Here is a 17,917-nt window from a genome sequence, read left to right on the forward strand (position 1 = left end):
CCCCATTCTACAGATGAGGTAACCGAGGCCCAGAGGAGTGAATCCGCTTGCCCAGGGCCACACGGGAGAAAAGTGGCGGAGCCAGGAATTTACAGTAGATTGGGGAATGTTGGGTTGGAGCAGCCCATAGACGGATATTCCGGAAAAGTAACGAGGGCGTGAATTCGTGAGTTTAGATTCTGCTTGCTTGGCTACAAAAGTTACTTTTAGGTGTCTAAGCGAGCTCTGCTTAAGCAATCGTTTTCCCCACTGGGGGCTGTAAAATGAGGAACAAACTGCAGTCTCAAGCCTAAGTTTGTATTTATTGTTTTTCTTGGCCACTTCTCTCTAGCCCCTTCCAAAGAAGCGAGGTTGGAATGCTTTCCTTACTCAACCCAAAAAGGTTTGCTTTGTCAATTCCCTTTTCAAGCACAACAACCGAACCCGGTTGTAGAAATGGAAGAAAACGATTTTTAGGAATAAGGTTTTCTTTAATGAAACAGTCTGTGCTTGTACCCAAATTACAACTAACCCAAGGTGGAAAAAATCACTTGGAAAAAAAACCCTTCCCCGCCTCATGTTTCAAAGGCTTCTTGATTTGTAGCGAGCTGGTGATGCCAGCCTTTCTGGGATCTCATGTAGCCAACGCTGTGACTCTTCTCGGCCCATTGCATTCCGATCTGCGGGCCAGAAAATCTCGCAAATTTTAATGCTTCTCCTGGTCCGTCTCTGCTAAAATATAGGAATACAGTCCCTATCTAGAGACTTTAAGCTCGCTGCAGGCAGGGAACGTGTCTGTCAACTCTGCTGTATCGTACTCTCCCAAGTGCTCAGTACAGTGCTCTGCATACAGTAAGCTCCCAATAAATACTATTGATTTCTTTCTACTGGTCCCCGGAGCAAACACTCAATCAGTAATCGATAGATGTGTTCAGCCACACTCGCAGACGAAGGGATTGGACTTCACCATCGGTGGCCGCTGATTCAAAGAGAAAGGGAAATATTAATTAATGTTGGTATTTGTTGGTATTTGTTAAGCGCTTACTATGTGCCGAGCACTGTTCTAAGCGCTGGGGTAGACATAGGGGAATCAGGTTATCCCACGTGGGGCTCACAGTCTTAATCCCCATTTTACAGATGAGGGAACTGAGGCACAGAGAAGTTAAGTGACTTGCCCACAGTCACACAGCCGACAAGTGGCAGAGCTGGGATTCGAACTCATGAGCCCTGACTCCAAAGCCCGTGCTCTTTCCACACGCTTATCATAATCATTGTCTGTTAAATTTGGATGAGGTATATTGGGGACTCAAGAAACCAAATTCCCTTGAGAAAACCTTCCTTTGCTAAATTGGCACTTCCACTTTGCCCAACCATAGCAAATGAAGGCTTTAGAAAGGGAAGGCGATATTTGACACGGACGGTAACATCTGGTCGTCTGAACCAGCGCAGATGATGCTTTTGTCTAATATCGGCACATGCGAGAAGACTCTTTATGTTCATTCAATCGTATTTATTGAGTGCTTACCATGTGCAGAGCACTGTGCTATAAGCGCTTGGGAGAGTACAATATAGCCAAAAACAGACACATTCCCTGCCCACAACAAGCTCACAGGCTAGACGGGGACTTACTCATGTCCATCGGCATGTCATGTCCGTGGTTGTGGGTAACTCGGTGGCTTTTTCCAGACCCACTGGGGCTGTATAGTCTTTTTGGTATGTGGTATATTATGTTATACAATATTGTACTTATATGTATGCTTCAATCAGTGGTATTTATTGAATGCTTACTCCGTGCAGAGTAGTGCTCAGCACTTGGGAGTTCAGTAAGGTGCACACAGTAAGCAGTCCACAAATACAATTGATAGTGTGTTCATAGCATATGGACTTCCTTCCCTCTAAACTTTAAGCCCGCTGTGGGCAGGGAATATGTCGGTTACATTTCCATATTGTACTCTCCCAAGCGCTTAGTACAGTGTTCTGCACACAGAAAGCGCTCAGTAAATACGACTGCCTTGGACGATAAGCTCCAGGTAGAACAGGGGCTGTGTCTGACTGGGTTATCTTGTATCTATGCCAGCGTGTAGCAAAGTGCTTGGCACCAAGTAAGCACCTAAAAGATACCATTGTTATTATTATCATATGAAAGGTTGTCCTCCACAAAAGTGACTTTTTGGGTGCCTTACTTCACCGTCCCTTTGCAAACTGGCTAATGAATTGCTCTTGGTCCCTCTTTCAGACCTTGACAGTAATAAAGCCTTTGTGTGTCATTTTATGTATCTTTTGAATTGATCAGTGATATTCTTTGAGCACTTACTGTGTATTGGTGGACATCTATCCATCAATGGTATTTACTGAGCGCTTTCCACTTGCGGAGCACTGTACCAAGCGCTTGGGAGAGTACAGTGCGACAGAATTAGCGGGCACGTTCCCTGCCCATAATGAACTTAGAGTCTAGAGGCCGAGACGGCTATTAATATAAATACCTAATTTATAATATATAATTTAAAGATATGTACTAAAGCGTTGTGGGGTTGGTGGTGGAGCGAATGTCAAATTCCCGGAGGTCACAGATCGTAGCGCATAGGCGACGCTGAAGGGAGAGAAAGCCGGGGCTTAATCCAGGAAGGCCTCTTGGAGGAGATGGGACTTTGATAAGACTTTGAAAGTGGGGAGAGAGTGGTGTTCTGGCATATATGGAGAGGGAGGGAATTCCAGGCTAGGGGGAGGATGCGGGAAAGGGTTCCGCGGTGAGATGGATGAGAGTTTACGAAATAGTGGGAGACAAACTTTCAAATAAATCACAGAAGGGGAAGATGGCAGAGTTTCGAATTATGTACATAGGTGCTCTAGAGGTGGGGTGAGTACCAAAGTTCTTAGGGAGTATCAAAGTTCTTACAGACCCAAGTGCATAGGTGACACAGTAAGGGGGAATTGAATAGTGGGAAAATAGGTTAATCAGGGAAGGCTTCTTGGAGGAGCAATAAGTAGGTTGGTTTGGGTGGGCTGGGTTGTAGTGGAAGATGAGAGGTAAGGGAGGAGGGGGAGAGCCTTAAAGCCGATGGTCCGGCGCATCTGTATGATGTGGAGATGGGTCAGTCAATCAATCGATTGTATTTATTGAGCGTTTACTGTGTGCAGAGACTGTACCGAGCGCTTGAAAGAGTACAATAGGACAATAGACACATTCCCTGTCCACACGAGCTTAAAGTCAAGAGGGAGAGCCAGACATTAATAGAAATAAGTAAATTACAGATGGGATAATTACAGGCATTTATTTGAGGACTCACCCACTTCCTCATAGAGTCCCTGTTGCCTCACCCTTCGCTGATTGGGTTGGATTATATATCATGCCAGCCTGGGCTTCAATAGCATGGTCTTTCATTACGGGTTTTGGATGGAGCGTGTCGTTATAGGGAGTGTCTGTCTGTTTGGATACGCTGTGGTATAGAGGCCGAAGAAGCGTCTGGCAGCTGACGGTCTCCTCTACGTGGGTTTCACCCAGCTTCTCCCCCCAGATTCTAGCAGAACTGTCTGATCAGATTTCAGTATATGGTGGCATCTAATAATAATCATAATCACAATAACTGTGGTATTAGGTGCTTACTATGTGCCGGGCAGTATACTAAGTACATAGTCTCAATCCCTGTTTTACAGATGAGGGAACTGAGGCACAGAGAAGTGAAATGACTTGCCTAAGGTCACACAGCAGGCAAGTGGTGGAGCTAGGATTGGGACCTATAACCTCCTGGCTTCCAGGCCTGTGCTCTATCCACCATGCCAATGGGAGAGCTGATTTCACATAGGATCCTTCCTCCCGATAAATCCAACACTTCCAATTCCAACTCTAAGATTAATGTTGTGGTAAAGAACAGAATAGTAATGATCTGCTGGGTAATAGAACCTAGAACCTCAGGCCTTTGGATCTGAGGTTCGAATGTTGTCTTCCCATAAAATAATAATGACATTTTTCAAGGATTTTCTATGTGCTAAGCACTATACTAAGCATTGGGGAAAGATACAAGATAATTAGGTTGAACATAGTCTCTGTCCCATAAGGGGCTTCCTGTCTAAGTGGAAGGGATTGCAGATCTTGAATCTCTATTTTACAGAAGAGGAAACTGAGGCATGGATTTTTTTAAATTTATTTTTTATGGTATTTGTTAAGCACTTATTGTGTGCCAGGGACCATACTAAGCACTGGGGTAGATACAAGCTAATCATTTTGGACACTCTACTTATTCCCCTTGGGGCTCACAGTCTTAATCCCCATTTTGCAGATGAGGGAATTTAGGCACGGAGAAGCGAAGGAAGTTGCATTCTGATCGGGGAATTTTAACTGTTCCTTTTTTGGTCCAAATTGGGCCAGGCAGCTGGTGGTCTTGACCCTCTGGGGTCCTCATTTTTTAGGGAAAGTCCCGTTCCGGAACAGAGGAGGCTTTTTTTTCCCAGAGATGGTTGAGTTGGAGCAGTTACTTTCTCCCTTACTGTAAATCACTTAAAGAACAAAGTCCTATTCTTCTTTGGTCTGGGAAACAGCTTGGATGTTTCACTGGTGCCTTCAGAAAAGGAGTTTTCTTAAGGGAAGCAGCGCTGCTGAGGTGAAAGAACATGGGGCTGGGACTCAGAGAGCATGGATTCTAATACTGGGTATGTCACTTGCCTTATAAACTTGAGCAAGTCACTTAACTTCTTAGTTTCCTCCTCTGTGAAATGGGAATTAAATTCTACTTCCTTCTACTTAGACTGGGATCCCCATGTGGGACAGGGACCGTGTCCAGCCTGATTACCTTATATCTACCCCAGCTCTTAGTACATAGTAAGCAGTTAACAGTTACCATAATTATTGTCAATCAATCCTATTTATTGAGTGCTTACTGTGTGCAGACCTCTATAAGTGCTTGGGAGAGCACAATGCAATAATAATAATAATTCTGGTATTTAAGTGCTTATTGTGTGCCAGGCACCGTTCTAAGCACTGGGGTAGATACAAGCAAAACGGGTTGGACACAGTCCCTGTCCCACATGGGCCTCACGGTCTTAATCCCCATTTTACAGATGAGGTAACTGAGGCCCAGAGAAGTGAAGCGATTTGCCCAAAGTCCCACAGCAGACAAGTGATGGAGTGGGGATTTGAACACAGGTCCCTCTGACTCCCAGGACCATGCTCTATCCACCAGGCCATGCTTTTCTCAAGTTGGTAAAGAAATGTCAGCTGCATGTGACCTTGGGCAAGTGACTTAACTTCTCAGTTTCCTCATCTGTAAAATGGGGATTAAATCCTAGTCCCTTCTAGATAGACTTGTGAACCCCATGGAGGACAGGGACTGCGCCCAACCTGAATACCTTATATCTACCCCAGCGCTTCGGACTCGAGCTTGCAGTCTTGAGGGGGAGATAGAGATTCATATAAATAATATGCCAGGTATGTAGGTGATGCAGAAGGGAGAGGGATTAGGGGAAATGAGGGTTTAGTTGGGGAAGACTTCTTGGAGGAGCTGGGACTTTAAAAAGACTTTGAAGGTGGAGAGAGTGATAGTCTCACATACGAAGGGGGAGGAAGTTCCAGGCCACAGGCAGGACGTGGGATAGAGGTCGGGGGCCGAGAAAGACAAGATTGAGGTACCCTGAGTAGGTTGGTGTCAGAGGAATGAAGTCTGCAGGCTGACTCATAGTAGAAAATCAGCAAAATAGGGAAGGAGGGGGAAAGTTCCTTAAAGCCTATGGTAAGGACATCTTTTTTGATGTACATATCTGTAATTTACATTAATGTCTGTCCCTCTAGACTGTAAGCTCATTGTGGGCAGGGAATGTATCTGTTTATTAATAACTTGTACTCTCCCAAGCACTTAGTACAGTGCTTGCACACAGTAAACACTCAATAAATATGAGTGAGCCCATGAATGAATGTAAGCGGTAGATGGGCAGTTTCAGCCCCAAACTGATAGCAGTTCAAAGCCATTGGAAAGCAAAGAAAGAGTTGACATCGGTGGTTAGGGAGGAAGGAAGGAGGAGCAGGGGGGTGAATGTAATGAAAACATGTGTCCTTAAAGAAATGGATGGACTTGACTCATTCTGGAAATCTGGGCACAAGGATTGAAACCTGAAAACAAAGCATGGAGTTACCCAGAAGAGACTTGCTCTTTTTATCTGTAGAAAGATATTTCGGGAGCGGGTGAATGGTTTATTGGAATTGGTGGAGCTGGCACTTCCACCCACGGGGGGTGGTTCTTGAGGGATAAGTGGGGAGAGAAAGCTGGGGGACTCTTCCCAACCACCTCGCTGCCCGCAAAGCCAGAGTGGCAAGAATGTCTGGGAGCGGATAGAGGCGCATCTGTGGTTTGGGTTGTGAGTTAGCTAGCCAAGAAAATCGAGGAATGTCTCATCTCTTTGGTTGTCACTGAGCGAGTAGGAGGCCGGAAGTGTTGGTTTTCTTCGAATTGGGGCGATGAGGTGGCTTGTTAAGGATTCCACGTCCACCGGCCCAGTCACCTCTAATTACTGTTCACGCTCGTGACAGTCTAATTATCGTTCGTTCTAAGACTAGTCTGATTTGTTTTTTTTCCCCTTCAGGCGAGACGTTTAAAAGTCAAAATCTGTGATGAGTTATGACAGATGTTTGTTCAAGCTAATAATTCTTCAAATGGAACCATGTAGGTCCCAACACAGGATGTTAGGCTATTTCTGTGTCAAAAATGCATCGACTTATAAGAATCGGCTAGGTGCTTTAAATTTACTTTTTTTCTATTGCTTTGGGAGTCATTTGGGAGATGGATCCAGGCAGTTAGCATGGATGAGTTCTGGGAAATTGCTTTTATTATCTCGATATAGTTTTGCAAAGGCAGCATCAATTCAGGTTCACTCTAGGAAGGGTTGGATTACATTAGATAATAATAATTATGTTTCTTGTTAGGTGCTTACTATATACCTAGCACTGTATTAAGAGTAGGGGGATAATCAGGTTGAACACAGTCCTTGTTTCACATGAGAAGCAGCATGGCCTAGAGGATAGAGCACAGGCCTAAGAGTCAGAAGGTCATGGGTTCTAATGCCGACTCCACCACTTGTCTGTTGTTTGACCGTGGGTAAGTCACTTCACTTCTCTATGCTTCAGTTCCCTCATCTGTAAAATGGGGATTAAGACTGAGAGCCCTATGTGGGACAGGGACTGTATACAACCTGATAATCTTGATCAACCTAATTATCCCAGTGCTTAGAACAGTGCTTGGCACATAGTAAGTGCTTAACAAATACCATAACTATCATTACATGGTGCTCACAGTCTAAAGAGGAGGCAGAACAGCTATTCGAATCCCCATTTTACAGATGAGAAAACTGAGGCACTGAGAAGTTAAGCCACTTGCCCAAGGTCACCCAGCAGACAAGGGGCAGAGCCGGGAGGGGACCCAGCTCCTCCGACTCCCAGACCTGTGCTCTTTCCACTAGTCCACTAAATGGGACCTAAGTGGGTTAGGTGAATTGAAACCATCAAAAGCGGGAGCTTCCAAGGTTGCCTGCTCGCCCCCCAGCCCCCTCCCGTCCCACCAACCCCTCTCTCAAAAGCCTTTTGTTATCTACCCTCTCTCCCTGTGCCTCCGACCTCATCCAGTCTCTCCCTTTTAAATCCGTCTTCTTCCCTCCCTAACTGCCCTCTTCAATCACTCCCTCTCTGATGGCTCCTTTCTCTCTCTTTTAAAGGGGCTTAAGTCTTTCCATGCTACAAAAACCTCTTCTGGATTCCACTACACTCCTCTAGACCGTAAGTTCATTCAGGGCAGGGGACGTGTCTATCGGGTCCACCGTATTGGACTCTCCCAAGCTCTTAGTAGAGTGCTCTGCATGCAGGAGGTGCTCAATAAATACCACTAATTGATTGACTATACCTTCCAGTTGTTTCCTCACTTCTCTGCTCGCATTCCTGTCCAAATTCCTGGAATGGGTGGTATTCACTCCATGTCTCCACTTTCTCTCTTTCAGCTCCCATTTTGATCCACTACCATTTGGTTGCCACACATTTTACTCCACCGAGACTGCACTTTCCTTTGATCAGACGCCTTTATTAGTAACCAATCTTCTCCGCATCAAACAAAAACTCCTGACCACGGCTCTAAGGTTTGTAGAGAGCTCCGTTATAGTGTCAGCTTCTTGAGGGCAAGGAACATGTCACCTCTGTATTCTGTACTTTCCCCGGGCCTGATGCAGTGTGGCCTGGGAGTCAGAAGGACCTGTGTTCTAATCCCAGCTCCGCCACTTGTCTGTTTGACCTTGGGCAGGTCAGTTTACTTCTCTGGGCCCTTGTTCCACCGTGGGTAAAATGGGCATTAAGACGGTCAGCCCATGTGGGACATGGACTGTATCCAACCTGATTAGCCTGCAGCCTCCCCAGCATTTAGTACAGTGTCTGACTCATGCTAAGCACCTAATAAATGCCATTAAAGAGAAAAGAGGCAGTAAGGTCAGCGAGAAGTCTGATGCAATAATTTAAAGCAGGATTTGAAAAGGGCTTGGATCAGCGTGGTAGTAGTTTGGATGGAGAGGAAAGGGAGGATTTTAGTGGTGTTGTGAAGGTAGAACTGATAGGATTTGGTGACATTAAATATGAGGGTTGAATGAGAGAGAGGAGTCGAGGATCTTGCCAAGGTTTCAGGCTTGTGAGACAAGGAGGATTGTGATGTTGTCTATGGTGATGGGCAAATGGGGAGTCCTGTTTTGGGTAGGTTGTTTGAATTGAGGATCCCTATTAGAGTTTGAAGGGGGTGAATTTTAAACAAATAAAAGCAAAAATTGTAGTGAAAAATGCTTCCTAACTTTGACTCTAATCCATTACTTGAAAATCATAAAAAGCAAAGAAATTTCAAAGCAAGCTAAGTGAGTTTTCATTAATTCAGATATCCAAAGGAAGAAAAATATTCAAAATAGAAGTAACAGAGAGAAGAACACTACTTCTGGCTGATAAAAGTTTGTTGAAACGAGGAAGCCCCAGGATATTTGAGTCTCAGGAGGATATTGAAAAGCAGCTGGTGTGCCATTTTTGTAGGAAAACCTAGAAACCGTAGAGGTTTGGAGAATTGTGACTGGAAACACCCAAAATTCTCTTCAGCTTACTGTAAACTCTCTGCCTCAAATATGTCTGTGGCTCTTCTCATTTGACAATCCCAGTGAGCAATTTGTTACTGTCTTCTGTTTCCAGAGCTGAGAGAAGTCTGAGGAAAAAGCCAAATTCCGTGTGAATTAATCTTTAACGCATTTTACCCAACTGTGATGCAGAGAGTTTATCAGCCCTGCAAAGCAAATTTACATGCTCATAATTTAGTCTGTCTCCCCTTCTAGACTATAAACTCATTGTGGGCAGGGTACGAGTCTACCAACTCTGTTGTATTGTTCTCTCCCAAGCACCTAGTACAGACTGTGAGCTCGTTGTGGGTAGGAAATGTTACTTTTTATTGTTGTAGTGTACTTTCCCAAGTGCTTAGTACAGTGCTCTGCACACAGTAAGCGCTTAATAGGTGCGATTGAATGAATGCCCTGCACATAGTAAGCGCTCAGTAAATGCCATTGACTGATTGGTATTTATCGATGAGGCTATGTTGTGGGATTCCATATCAAACAACATTATTAAGCTCCCACGTAGGCTCCGGAAGTGATTTTAGACATCAGCTGTTGCCAGTGATTCTTCACATTTACTCTAGTGAAAGAGCAGGGTTGGTATGTTATATAACGTTACCCCAAAGTGGTCAAAAAAATGAATTATCTTTGTATTGGTTTTTTTTTTTTTGAGTTTTGTATGGGAATCTCTCGTTACAAGCTAAACTCCTTGAGAGCCAGAATCCTTTCTACTAACTGTCATTCCCTTCCCAATGTTTTTACAATGCTCTTCACAGAGTGCATATTCAACTCAGCAACAAATGCTATTGATTGTTAATGCAGTCTCTCAATACCATTAATGAATTTAATGCTGTCACTGTTTACGCCACTTGGCTGAAATGATTGTATCAGCTTAAGCACTATGCCTCCCTCTGGAGTATTTTGTCTGATTTAGAATGACTATAATCGTGTCTACCAATTCTATTACATTTAGTCTCCCAAGGGCTTAGTACAGTGTTCTGCACACAGTAAGCACTCAATAAACAGGATTGCTTGATGATAATCCTTTTCAAGCTTGGCATAGATAATGGAGGGTATATTTAGCAGAGTTAATGGCATCTTTGTTGGCCAAGAAAGCTGTTTTGGCCAAGGTAACACTAAGTAGTCTACTTAGGGATGTAGACAACAAGCCCAGTCCAAAACCTTTTCATGAAAGGTACATGTTAACAGTCCTTTTTGATCGTGTAAATACATGATGTTTTGGTTACCATTTTCAGGGTGTTTATCATCTTTTTAATCAATCTGGGAGGTCTTGGTCATGCATTAAGGCACTTTATCTTACCTTTGGGAAACTCTGCTTCCTTTAAGGCTCTTTTACTTAATAATCTACATTCCTGGAAACAAAAGAGAGCCCTAACTGGGTTAGGGCAGTATTGCTAACCAGTCTTGGTGATCAGGAATTCAGAGTAATCATGATGAGCGTTTAAGGGATGTTTAAAGATCGTAAACACAATCAGAATTTATTCTCATTTATAGGGCATAAAACTATTCCACTTGAAATTTAACCGCACCTAGAAAATCTTCCCCTAGGAGATGAGGTGAATGGATGCAGATACAGAAGTTATGGCTATAACTGGAAGATTCTTTCCTATCAAAATTAATTGAGCAACCTGTTGAGGAGCAGTGTGGCCTAGTGGAAAGAGCGTGGGCTCTCAGTAAATGCCATTGATTGTCTATTGATGAGGCTATGACTTGGGTTCTAATTCCAGCTCCGCCACTTGCCTGCTCTGTGACCCTGGGCGAGTCACTTAACTTCTCTGTACCTCAGTTTCCTCAACTGTGAAATGGGGATTAAATCCTACTCCCTCCTACTTAGAGAAGCAGCATGTATTAATGGCTAGAGCCCAGGCCTGGAAGTCAGAAGCACCTGGGTTCTAATCCCGGCTCCACTGCGGGTCTACTGTGGGATCTCGGGCAAGTTATTTCAGTTCTCTGGGCCTCAGTTACCTCATCTTAATGTTGGTATTTGTTAAGCGCTTACTATGTGCCGAGCACTGTTCTAAGCGCTGGGGTAGACACAGGGGAATCAGGTTGTCCCACGTGGGGCTCACAGTCTTAATCCCCATTTTACAGATGAGGGAACTGAGGCACAGAGAAGTTAAGTGACTTGCCCAAAGTCACACAGCAGACAAGTGGCCGAGCCGGGATTCAAACCCATGAACTCTGACTCCAAAGCCCGTGCTCTTTCCACTGAGCCACGCTGCTTCTCATCTGTCAAATGGGGATTAAGATTGTGCACCCCATGTGGGACAGAGACTGTGTCCAACCTGGTTAACTTGAGTCTACTCCAGTATTTAGAACAGTGCATATAGCAAGTGCTTAAATACCATCATTATGATTATTAGACCATGAGCCCCAGGTAGTACAGTGCTTTGCACAGAGTGAGCACTCAATAAATGCAACTAAATGAATGAGTGGAACAGGCCCTGTATCTGACCTGGTTAACTTGTATCTACATCAGAATGTAGAACAGTGCTTGACTCTTACCGCTTAACAAATACCACGATTATAATGCTTATTGTTGGCAATATTTGGGGTTTAGCTGCATGGTGTTGCACCCCAAAAAAAGGGTGCTGAAGTGTAGCGGGGTGTCCAGGCCTCACTGGATGATACCACATCCTTTCGAAATTGACACATTCACAACTTGCACACACACACACACACACAAAAAAGAAACCACAAGCACACACACATATGCTCTCTAGTCAACTGTGAACAGATAATTTACATTTATTAGTACAGAGGTTTCCACAGCAACGGTAGATGTATGATGGAATATTAATTTCCAAGAATAAATGTACTAGCCCACCTCCAAAAGGATTCATATTTTTTAAAATGGTATTCGTTAAGCGCTTACTAGGAGTCAGGCACTGTACTAAGCGCTGGGATATATACAAGGTAATCAGGTTGGACACAGTCCCTGCCCCACACGGTCTTTATCCCCATTTGGTAGACAGGGTAACTGAGACCCAGAGAATTGAAGTGCCTTGCCCAAGGTCACACAGCGGACAAGTGGCGGAGCTGGGATGAGAACCCAGGTCCTTCTGACTCGCTGGCCCGAGCCCTAGCCACTAGGCCATGCTGCTTCTATTTATTTGAATTTAAATGACTGTACTCTAGTTGAACTACAGTAATAACTCTGCTAAGTTTCGCATCTCAGTTCTTGGTTGAAAAACTCCCAAGTTCTTTAACCGTTCTCTGCTTTTAGTGCTTCGTTTTAATGGTCACCATTTATCTTGTCTTCAAAATCTACCACTGCTCATGGACAAAGCTAGCAATTGAAATTGGACTGAGACCACCCTGTCCTGATTTTCAGTAGAATCGAGTCACGTGGACTTGGACGGATTTAGAGTTTATTCTCTTTCCCTCACCTCTGTCAGCAGCATTATTTCCAGCTGTGTTGCTTTAGCTTTGATCTTTTCTGTTCTTCTCTCCCTCTTCTACAGAATACCACTCTTTTTATAGATTTATTTCTCCCTCTTGTACTTTAAGAATCTTGTTCAGGTCTTCTTGTCTTTCAGTTAAATTCAATCACATGCTCTAGTAAGAGGCCATTGAAAACCGTCTCCACCGATCTTACCCTTCCCTCCCTGAATGCATTTGCTGGTTCCTCTCAATTTCTAAACGTAATTGACATTCTCCCCTCATTTTGAAGCTGAGTTTCCCGTTCTCAGTGAGGGTTCTAGGTCTTGGCTTTTGATGTGGCATCCCTCACTGTGACCTAGGGGACCGCACTTCGAGCTTGAAGATGTACCTCTGATTTTCATCCTAAACTACATTAGTCTTCTGAGTGTATTTTCCAGACACCAGCTTACACACCATGACAGTTTCGCTGGTGAAGTGACCTCTGTTCCTAATTGGCATGTTTCTGGAACATCCTTGTGAATAATTTTAATACAATTAGCATCTCCATGACAATAAGGTCTTTATTTGCGAATGCTTGCCTGATCATTAAATTGAGCTCTATTTTGGGACCTTAGGGGACTTCATCCTACATATATAGAGGGAGATCCATTTGCATTCATGGAAAATAATAGCCATAATAGTGTATGAATTCCGGTCAGCAGTATTGGAAAAACCTCGGCTGTTTAATATTCCTATGCATGCTCCTAACAAGTCAGCGTGCATGGTGCATTATGATTTCCCTGCACATCTGACGCTTGCTCTGGTTTTCTTGCTCGATAGAGGGTTTGATCATTTATGCTTTAAAGGCCAAGACTAAGGCTTCTCTCTTTATCTCTTTTCCAGTTGAGTCTGAAACATGAAATGCAGATACCCAAAAGCAGCTTTATGAGGTCGAGGCCTAGGTTTTTGAAGACTTTTTTTTCCTTCCCCTCTCCAGAATACCACTTACCTGGAATTAATTTATTTTCATTTCTATCTCCCTTTCTGGACTGTAAGTTCCTTGTGGGCAGGGAACATATCTCAAAGGCTTAGTACAGTGCTCTGCACACCCTGAAAGTGCTCAGTAAATATCATCGAATAATTATCACACAGCTGAATATTGTTCAGGAAAGTACAGTAGCAGCAAAAAAACCCCCCAAAAAACTCCCTACCCCCAAGGAGTTTACAGTCTAATGAGACTAAATTTGGAGAGGGATCATTTCAGCCCTCAGAAATTTTGAATCGAATGAAGATAATCTCTCTCTTTCCAGTCTTTTGTTGATCCCAGGAAAAAGACAGTGATCGGGGCAAAAATGCAAAGTAAAACTAAATTTTCAGAATTAAAATATTTTTAGCATGCCAAAGCTCTATCTTCCTCCCTAGCCAACAAACACCAGAAGTAAAGTTCTAATGTATTTTTTATTGTAATCGTCATGGCGTTATGTACTGGAAAACATTGGATTTTTTTTCCTTCTGATTGTATTTGTTAAGCGCTTACTATGTTCCAGGCATTGTTCTAAGTGCTGGGGTAGATACAAGTTACTCAGGTTGGACACAGTTCCTGTCCCCCAGAGGGCTCAGCATCTTAATCCCCATTTTTCAGATGAGGTTACTGAGGCCCAGAGAAGTGAAAAGACTTGCCCAAGGTCACACGGCAGTCACGTGGCAGAGCCGGGATTAGAACCCAGGTTCTTCTGACTCCCAGACCCCTGCTCTATTAAGCCACGTTGCTTTCCTATTCTTCTGCACACTGTACGTGCTCAATTAGATCATCGATTATTGCCATTGTTCTTGTCTGTCCGTCTCCCCCGATTAGACTGTAAGCCCGTCAAACGGCAGGGACTGTCTCTATCTGTTGCGGATTTGTTCATCCCAAGCGCTTAGTACAGTGCTCTGCACATAGTAAGCGCTCAATAAATACTATTGAATGAATCATCGACTGGTAACTCAGGATGTGGGGTGGCAATCTTTGTTTACGTTAGCTTGTCCATGGTACAGATTAGAGGTAAAAAAAGAATTTCCCACCAAAAGGATTCTTTCAATAAGATGCCTGGCCCTTGCAAACATGACTAATATAAAGTACCATTAGCATTCACTCTCCTTAGCTGGTACTAAAGAGAACTGCCTAGCCAAATGGTATGATTTTTTTTTTTTCCTACTCTTTGGAAAGAGACTTGTTTTCCTAAGAGGTTCCACCTCAGGGTGAAGGGAATTGTTTTGTCCTGAGGAATTGTTGGACCCCCTTTAGAAGTCTAAGAATTTCATTTCCAGCACTTAGTAGGGTGTCCTACACATACGAAGCACACAAGTGCCATTAATGATAAGCAGAAATTTCAAAATGCAGGGAGAAAAAGCCCTAGTGAGTTAGTATAGGGTGGATGTTTGAAGCAAGGGACCTATTTTCCTTTCCCCACTGCTGATTTGCAGGGCAGTTTCTAGAACCTCCCATAATTGCCCTGAATTTCACTTATTCTCACTGTAAAATGGAAATGGTGATATCCAGCTACAAACAATGTTTGCTTCAATCAACCAATCATATTTATTGAGCACTTACTGTGTGCAGAGTTTGACAGCCTCTGGTCTTTGGCTCCCAAGAAGCATGTTGTTATGAAAAGGGCATCTCCTTCTTGTCAGGGGTCTGTTAAATTAACCAGTGTAAAAATGCCAGAGGGGAAACCAAAATGTTCTCTATTGGTGTCATCCCAGCAGCTTTTTAGCATGAAACTAAGTTATCCCAAATAAGGCACAAGCAATTTAGTGATATCATTTATGGCTTGTCATTATGGGAGACAGTAACCCTCACTGTCTCCATTTCTCTGAGACTTTTAATCGGCTGTACCGAATTAAAAATATCTCCCCGCAGCTCTGTAATTGAAGGCTTTGCAGTTGGGCCCAGATCTGCTCCCTGCCACAAAAATCTGTTGTATCACTTTTCTGAGCTTTTCACTTCCCTTTGTTCTTTTGTTCGGGGTCTGTCATGACTTGCATAAAATTACCACGTAGATGCCAAGAGCGATGTGTCAGTTGCCGACTTATTTATGTCGCGTTTTTGAATCTTAAATACAGTGTCAATTTTCTAAAGTACTAATTTCGGCGAGGAGCAGGGGATTTCACTTTGAGACATGGTTAGAGCAGCCAGAGGCAGTTTCAAACCCAGCCCACACACTTCATCCCTCTAGTGCCAACCTTCTCACTGTATCTCGATCTTGTCTATCTCGCCGCCGACCTCTCGCCCACGTCCTGCCTCTGGCCCGGAACGCCCTCCCTCCTCATATCTGACAGACGATGACTCTCCCCTCTTCAAGGCTTTCTGAAGGCCCATCTCCTCCAAGAGACCTTTCCTGACTAAGCCCTCCTTTCCTCTTCTCCTCTCCCTTCTGCGTCGCCGTGACTTGCTCCCTGTATTCATCCCTCTTCAAGGCATTTATGTCCATATCTGTCATTTATTTATTTCTATTAATGTCTGCCTCCCTCTCTAAACTATAAACTCAACGTGGGCAGGGAATATGTCTGTTGTACTTTCCCAAGTGCTTAGTATGGTGCTCTGCACACAGTAAGTGCTTAATAAATACAATTGATTGACTAGACCACCGAGCTGATTTAAAGGGGAAAAGCTGAACCATCAGTCTCTGCTAGAAATGGATCCAATAGGTAATTTAACTACTTTTGCATCCTGACCTTGAAGTTTCAGGTTAGGCATTCACAGGAACATAGAAGCAGCTGTTTCCTCCACAGTCCATGCAGTTATCCTCAATGGCATTTATTGAGTGTTTACTGGGTGCAGAGCACTATACTAAGTGTTTGGGAGAGTAGAGTACGGCAGAGTTGGTAGACACGTTCCCTGCCCACCACAACAAACTTACAGTCTATAAGCGGAGAGGAAGACACTAATATAAATAAGTAAACTATAACTTATTTATAGATATGTACATGAGCGCCGCGGCTGAGGCGCATATCAAATGCCTCAAGGTCACAGAGCCAAACATACAGATGACGCAGAATGGGGAGGGAGCCGGGGGGAAGAGGGTTTAATTGGGGAAGGCCTCTGGGAGATGTGACCTGAAGAACGATTTGAAGGTGGAGAGAGTCAGGTTCTGGCATATCTGGAGGGGGAAGGAGTTCCAGGCTAGAAGGGGGCACATGGGAAAGGGGTCGGTGTTGAGATGCATGTGGAGCATTGTATTAAGCGCTTGGGAGAGAACGGGATAGCCGAGTTGGTTGATACGTTCCCAGCCCACACGAGCTTACAGTCTAGACAGGGAGACAGACATTAAAAAGCTGGTGTGAATGAAGGGTGCAAATCAAGTGCAAGGACGACGCAGAAAGGTGAAGGACGAAGGGAAATAAGGTCTTAGTCGGGAAGGTCTCTTTGAGGGCCTCTTGTCCCTGAAGTGTGTTGGGTTTTTATCTTTATTGTGTCTGCTGCCCATCCCTCCCCTGTCCCTTTTGCTCTTAGATTGTTTGCCCTTCAGAGGCCTGACACCATGTCTTTATCGCACCTCAGAACTCTTCCCCCTGGACTTAGGGAGACGCTACGACTGCCCCCGTTGCTGTAAGCCTCGGCGATTAGGCTACTGCAAATATTCCATTTCCGACGTTCTGCAGTCCGCCCGTGAGATTTAGTGACTTTTGGTGGGTTTGGCCCATTGAACGCGTGGTTGTGCCTTTGGATTTGAGGCCCCTTATGGGACGTCGAGTACCTGCCTGGTGGTTAGATGTCCAGAGAATCGCCAAGGAAGGAGAGGTGACTGTTCTGAATGAATCAATAGAAAAACAGAGCCTCTCCTAGGCTCCCCTCCCTCTCTGAAAAAAAAAAAAGGAAAAAATACTGGCTTGTGTTTTTGGAAGGTTTGCCGGCATTGGGGCCGAGAGACTGATATTTTATAACTTGTGCGGTTGAATTTTTTCATGCATCCTACTGGGAAATGAAACAATGCATAGTAAACTGTTTACACTGGTGAAGTCCAGCTAAGGTTGAGTCAGTTGGGCTATATATGGTGATTAAACAGCCTGAAGGTTATGCTTTTAAGGAGATTTTCTGGGGTGTCTTTTTTCCGTTTGATACATTACTCTCCTTTTGTTTTCCTGGGATTTTTTTCCATTTTTTCCCCCTGGTATTTGCTCTATATGTCTAGGGTATTTGTAGTAGGGAAGGGAAGGTGAGGAATAGCTCTACTGTATTGTATATCTAGCATTTACCTTTCTTCTCCTTTTATGCTTGAGAGTGATCTCTGTGCCTCAGTTGCCTCAACTGTAAAATGGGGGTTGACTGTGAGCCCCATATGGGATCGGGACTGTGTCCAACCCGATCTTCTTGTATCTACCCCAGTGCTTAGTAAAGTGCATTGCACATAGTAAGCACTTAACAAATGCAATTATCATTATTGTTATTGCTATTATTATCATCAAGGTG

The 17,917-nt window shown here is 44.0% G+C and overlaps 1 protein-coding gene across 3 annotated transcripts in view; it reads left to right on the plus strand.

Moving 5' to 3' along the window:
* The window catches only part of SRPX (sushi repeat containing protein X-linked), a 46,878-nt gene that overhangs the window by 3,243 nt on the left and 25,718 nt on the right, over positions 1-17,917 (plus strand). Inside the window, exon 2 of one of the 3 annotated variants that reach the window (XM_029083484.2) lies at positions 7,954-8,088. The exons of the other annotated variants lie outside the window; for them this stretch is intronic. The gene's annotated coding sequence lies outside the window, so the exon portion shown is untranslated. The remainder of the gene's footprint in view (positions 1-7,953; positions 8,089-17,917) is intronic. 3 annotated transcript variants of the gene reach the window in all.

This window comes from Ornithorhynchus anatinus, chromosome 18 (genome assembly GCF_004115215.2).
Source record: "Ornithorhynchus anatinus isolate Pmale09 chromosome 18, mOrnAna1.pri.v4, whole genome shotgun sequence".
Lineage (NCBI taxonomy): Eukaryota > Metazoa > Chordata > Mammalia > Monotremata > Ornithorhynchidae > Ornithorhynchus > Ornithorhynchus anatinus.